Source organism: Bidens hawaiensis, unplaced genomic scaffold, assembly GCF_021521415.1.
Source record: "Bidens hawaiensis isolate Kalapana, Puna unplaced genomic scaffold, B.hawaiensis_p1.1 tig00025458_1, whole genome shotgun sequence".
Taxonomy (NCBI): Eukaryota; Viridiplantae; Streptophyta; class Magnoliopsida; order Asterales; family Asteraceae; genus Bidens; species Bidens hawaiensis.
Genome location: NW_027494072.1, coordinates 181,548 through 188,633, shown reverse-complemented (window position 1 = coordinate 188,633; position 7,086 = coordinate 181,548).

Below are 7,086 nucleotides of genomic sequence, written 5' to 3'. Positions count from 1 at the left end.
TCGTGAAGTTGGAGAGACTCGCAGAAAGTGCGCCTGAAAAGCACAGTAAAAGAAAAGAACCATGTGTCATTTTACTAATATTGAACTAGATGATGGGAGATCTAATATTTAAGTTTGTGACTTAGACAAACATAAAAATAAAACATACTATGTAATTTGTCATATCTTATATAAGGAATCAATATCAAAAGCAGCCGAGAAAATAATAGCCAAGCCGGTTAATCAAAACTGTTATATCAAAAAAGTCATACTGCATATTTAAATAAACCTACCAATTCAACAAGTTTATAAACAACCAAAAAGTGAAAGCAGGCTAATATTAAAAACCTTATGAGGAAAATATAATTTTAAGGTTGCCACTTAAATTAAGTAAAAAACATAGCATAGAAATCTAGGCATATAACAAATTGGTTGTTAGATAAATTACAGATGTGGAGTCATCCTATATAAATGACAAATGAGAGAAATTACCTTTGATTAAGGAGTTCGATTAGGGTTGTATTCTTTTAGTCAGATTGAGGAGAAAATACGATGGGGTATATTTAGTTCGATTAGTGCTCGGCTAAAGCTTCATCTTCATTGCTGGTGAGGGATGATTGAGGAGAGAATGAGAGGTAAAGAAGAAAGAATGGGTAGTTAGGGTTTATCAGAGAAGAATGAGCATAGACCTTTTAGAGCGGGCTCAATTAATTTGAGCGGTCAAATAATTTTTATTTGGGCGATCCATCACCTAAAAGCACATAAACAAATCACTACAATGTTTTTGAATTTTGAACATTGCGTTTGATTTTTATCCTTTTGAACCAAAATATTCAAATTAATCTACATTTCCTAAATCAAAATTCAAGATATTTGAATAAGTAGAATACCCAAAATATTCATTTGATTTTTATCCTTTTGTTTTAAGGAATATTGGTTTAAATAATCCCAACTATGCCATATTGGTAAACAACAGTCTCAACTTCAAACTTGTCTGGTGGCGGTCCCAACTAAATGTGTATTTGTTTTTAACAGGTCGCGACTAATGGATGTTAACTCTGTTAGTTTGATGCTTATTTGGCACGCCTAGTTGTCAAAATTTTGATTGCGTGGCAGCTTACGTGGCATCTAATGCTGAGTAGGCAACTTTGTTGGACCTACCACTAAACATATCATCTTCTTCATATGATCTTATATAACACAAAACCTAACAAAAACAACTCCACTCTTTGCAACCCACAACCACCACCAGACCACCACACCTGCTACCATCGCCGGAACCCACGACCACCACCATGTTCACCCCTACAACCACCACCATAACCCACAACCCCCACCATTATAACTGGTGGTGGATATCCATACAAAAATTGCCCGTCGACCTTTGTACCTGAAACTTCCGACCATCTTCTCCGGCCACCACCTACAGCTTCTGGCCATGTTCTTTGACCACCCCTACGATCGCCATCTTCTCTGGCCACCACCTGCAATTTTTTTGTTGAGTTGCTTCTTTCGCTGCTTCTCAATGGAACATCATCCCCCACATATGAGCTCTTCGGAACCTTAATCCCCTACTCCGGTGACCTACAGCTCACAAACCCCCCAAATCGTTATTACGATCTATGTTAGAATTTCTTCACAAAAGCCATATCGGATCTGGGTAAACCTTGCCGGAGTTTTGCCATAATCAAAAAGTCCAATCATCCTTGCCTAAACCCGCCTACACTTGATATTCTGATTGCTTGCATTTAGGGTTTTTGAGAGGGTTTGAGATGGTGGTCCTTTAGTGAGCAGGGTAGCGGTAGTGGTGGCCCGCGTGAAGAAAGTGGCGGTGGCCGATAGGTTCAATCATGTTGAATGAAGTTGAAAGGTGGGTGGGTTGGTTGAAGATCTGGGTTTTTGGTTTTGGTTTGAAGATTGATATTATAATTGCCATATAAGCTACCATATAGCAATAATTTGACAACAAAGGCTGCCACGTAAGCTGCCACGTAATCCAGTTTTGACAACCAGGCGTGCAACATAAGCATCAGACTAACGGAGTTAACATCCGTTAGTCGTGGCTCGTTAAAAACACATATCCCTTTAATTGGGACCGTCACCAGGCAAGTTTGAAGTTTAGACTGTTATTTACCAATAGGGCATAGTTGGGATTATTTAAAACCAATATTCCTTGTTTTAATGTTTATTATTATTGTTTTGAATCTAAGCTTACCTTAATTAAAAAAAATATTCCACTTTACGTTTTAACCAGTAGAACGTAGGGTGCAAACAAGCCGAGCTGCTCATGAGCAACTCGAGATAGGCTCGTGAGAAACCTCGATCGAGTCGAGCTTAAACAAGCTAGAGCTCAAGCCTAAAAGTAAGCTCTCTTAATAAATGAGTTCGAGCCCGAGATTCACTTATCGAGCTCGAGCCTAAACGAGTCTGCCATTTAAATAATTATTAATAAACAACTAAATAATATATATTATGTAACATAAAAAAATATAATTGAAATATACATACACACACACACATATATATAGATATATAATTATAAATATATAAAAATTAATTAATAACTAGTAAACAAGTCGAGCTCGAGCTAGAAAAATAACTCATGAGCCGAGCTCAAGTTTTAGAAATATAGAACGAAACAGGCCGATATTAAGCTCAAGCTCTGTGTAAGTTAAATGAGTTAAACGAGCCGAGCAGTCAAGCTCGGGTTCGACTGGCTCTGCTAGTTTACACACCTAGACTAGAACGGTCGGTTCTATCACTGGTTTGTTTTTAATGTAACATAATAAAGATCCAAAGGTATCCAATATAAACCTATTTTATTTAAGTTAATATGTTTTATAGCATTTTTTTTTATTTCAAAGAGATTTTTTTTAAGTTGATGTGGAATGGTGGCATTGATTGTATTTTTTTACTTTTAATAATTAAAGTTATTTTTTAAAATTTTTAAATATAACTATATATATTGCACGAGTGAACTAATATAACTATAAGGCATGATTTTAAATATAACTATGAGGCATGATTTGAAGATTTAGTATCCTGGTTTTAGAAAAATTACACGAGTGAACTAATTAAAACACTTTTAGAACTTGATTAATATTATGTGACATTTTCCCTTCTAAAAGTTACAATTAAACTTTGTTGGGATTCATATTTAGCAAATAATCAATTAAACATGACAATATAAAAAATAAAATCAACTTTCATTTAGACCTCAAGCGTGGATCCATAATACATGATTCAAACATCGATTCTAAAACTATTTTTTACAACACGAGCCAACTCATACTTGGCTTGGTTTTGAATTGAGCCAATTCGAGTGAGCTTTGAGCCATGTGTATTTTGGACAACCCTGATTTGGTTATCAAAAGTATCATATTTACTAGTAGAGGTGCATATCAAAACCAGCTTGTGATTTGAAACCGGCTCTTATACTAATCTGACCCATCAGTTTGAAGTCAGTTTGAGATATAATTTAATATATCCATTGGGAACCAATTATAATCAAACTAAACTTGATTAAAGCTGGTTTCAAACCAAACACGATTATCTTTTTGTCACACCCCGTTAAGCAATTTGCAGAAGCGTAAAACGGAATGTAACAGACACCTCTGGTATCAACTACATTGTTTATAAAGAACAATACAAACTAGTTTACAATATTTTAAATCGATCTAACTTTGTTTACAACTAGATGATATGAACTAAATCCAGCCAGTTCAGCGGCTTTACTTCTTACTAGCACACTTGCATCAATTCACCCAGCATTGACCGCAAGTCGAACACGTAGCACATTGACTTTCTAATCCAAGTCTGGTACACCTGAAAAACATGTTAAAACGGGTCAACTATAAATAGTTGGTGAGTTTCACGAGTTTCAAGAAATCAATTGTGCGTACAACAATCACAGTTTGTAAATACGTAAGTATGCATGTATGTACATTCACAAGTACGTTTGTTTGTATGTTTATGATGTAATTATGCTCAGCTACAGTGAAGCCTTGACTGTTTGTGTTGCGTGCATCCATTTCCCACGCTCAATCAACCACTATGGCCCCCTTTCCGCCCACAACTTGCCCCGAGTAGCTATGTCTAACACTACATAGCGTGTTTGTATAATTATGGTCATGTGCAAACGGGATAATGTCTCAGCAAACCGTGTTGGCCCCGCCTGGGTTTGTCAAACCAATAGTACTATTCACAAGCCACCGGCTCGAAGTTAATTACTGTGTTCGTGGGGACTTTTGTGTGTTAGCACTTAGATAATTCACATCATCAAATAGTTCAGAGTATATATAGATATGTATCAACATGTTTTTCACCCCAAAAGTTCGTAAAAGCAATTTAAAAGTGGGGTCATGAAACTCATGGTTTAATCGGGATTCAATGCAGCGTCGGCTCGCAGTTCGTTTGACTCGTATCACTAGGCCCTATAATGAATATTATAATAATATTAATATTTTAATATTATTATAATCATTATACTAGACTGGGCTGTATAACTAGTCTGGATGTAGCTGTTACATCAAGAAAGTGTCAGTAGACTTAGATTGTGATGTTGTTTAGTGTCTAATACTTAAAACTGAACTTGGCTCAGTTTTCCCGTTTTCCCCAGCTGGGCCAAGTTGTTCGTTTATGCGTTCAGAAAACAGTTATGGGGAAGTAAGCTTGGGTAAATGTGTTGGTTGATAAAATGATTAAGTTATAAAGAAAGATCACATATTGGGATTCCGGATACGCTATGGGGCCCGTTTCCGTTTATTCAGTTTGATTTGAGGAGAAACACGCACAATCTATCCAGATTGTCCAGATTTCTCATAAAAAGGTTCGTTTTTAATTAATTAATCCAAAAATATGATTTTTTGATCACTCTTGGTGTTCTGAAATTCTTGTAGGTTCGTTAATCACGAACTTGCCAGTTTTTATCAGAATTGAATTTGTTTAATTTTCAATTTAGCATAATTAATTAACTGTTAATTATTAAATTATGAAAATTTAGCCACTTATCAATTAAAATATTTAGATTTTTATAAAAATATTTTTGGAATTATTTACTTATTTATTAATTTATAAAAATTAATTTTATCTGATATATTTAGCCCGAAAATCGTCCGTTTATACCAAACGATCTCCAAGAATTCCACCAAAAATTCTGAGTGATCAGAATATTTTCCAAAACAAGCTGGAAAAATCCCAAACTTTAACAATCTTTCCAAATATCATTTCCGAGCCAAAAACGACAATGAAAATTCAAATAAACATAAATGAACAAAACCTACTTAGGCTTCTCCAAATGCTCCCAAATTTCGTATATGATCAAAATATTCCAAATTTGAGTTCCCCAAAAATTTTCATAATTTTCAAGCATTTTAACTATTTTTCTCAAATAAACATCCCAATTCGGTAATAAATTCGCAAAATATTCCCGGATGGTTGAAAAATTACCAAATTTGAACAGGGACTCAATAATATGGTCCTTGATGTCCCTAAAAAATTTCAAGACCTAAAAATATGTACATCACAATCGAATCCTAAACAACCCGTAATCAAGTGATTCGGTATTACCTTAGTGGTTTTGGTTTGTTTTCACCCTTCTAATCAAGTTTTCAGGTCCTTGTGCTTCTATTAAAGCTAGATACAGGTCCTATATCACAAACCAAGCAAGTTTCATCAACAAAACATATAAGACCCCTAAATCCCGGGAATCTTACAGTTGGTAATCATACCCAAAATTTCTCAAAAATTTAAAGTCAAACAATTTCACCTCATTAAAATCGTTTCAGACTAATAAACAACGGAAAATCACAAGTACTAAAACCAAGTTCCCAAAACTTATAATTTAAATGTTTAAAGTAATAAATGAAAAGAAAACAGTTTGCCTATTAATCTCCGACTAGTATGCCTTCAACCGTCTAAGTAGTCTCGAGCACGTCCAAGCGGTAAGCATCCTCCTCTAAACCTGAAACTCACACTAACATACACAGAACGTCAGCTTGAGCTGAGTGAGTTCAAGTTTTAATAATAGACATTTAAATAAATCATTCCAAGGGTTTAAATATAAAAACAGGATTATAAAACATCCCAAGGGTTTAAATAAAAAAACGGGATTATAAAACATTCCAAGGGTTTAAATATAAAAACGGGATCATAAAACATTCTAAGGGTTTAAATATAAAAACGGGATCATAAAACATTCCATGAGTTTAAAATGTAATACGGGATACGAACAGTTAGGCCATCATCAACACTAAGTATTCGTACTTAGACATCTATGTACATCCATATATTTATAACAAAAGTCTTAATAATCATTCCAACGGTTTTAAAACTGTAAACGGAAATACATCAGTGAAGTCATCACATTGAATAAATAATCATCCTTACATATGAACATCTCTATACGTGCATTCCTATATGTATATATATAACATTCAATAATAACATTCAGGGCCGAGCACACGTACAACCCAAACATGTAACATTCCGATGATGATCATGCCACACGAGCCTCCCCCCTCACGGGCTTTTCAGGGCCCGCCACAGGATTTAAGAACCTGAGTCGTATAGTTTGGCCCGGCCAAGATCACCATTCAATAATAACATTCAGGGCCGAGAAAATGTACGACCCAAACACGTAACATTCCATTCAACGCATGCAAACACGAAGTAGGCATACGTAACATTCCGTAGTCGATAACGACCACAACATTCGCCAAATATAGGCCATACAATAATTTATATATACATATATATACATACTATAACATTCCAAGGCCAACTATATACTAGCAAGCCTATATAAAATAGTTTAAACGTTTCATCAGGTAAAATCGTTTAATACTAGGAATTAGTACTAGGCCTAATAGCAACCCCGAGCCTAGACCACAAGTAATATGTATAACCTTAAGGAATATAAGACCATAAACGAGTCTACAATATCCTAAGGCATAAAATATAGTTTACAAATAGTTTCATAATTGCACAAATATGAATAAGGATATGTAATACCATCCAAATAGTTGTAACGAGTAAAATCGTGTAAAATTGTATTACGGTGTGCATGCTAGCCCAAAACTTGAAAAGAGTGAAAAGGGGCATCATGAA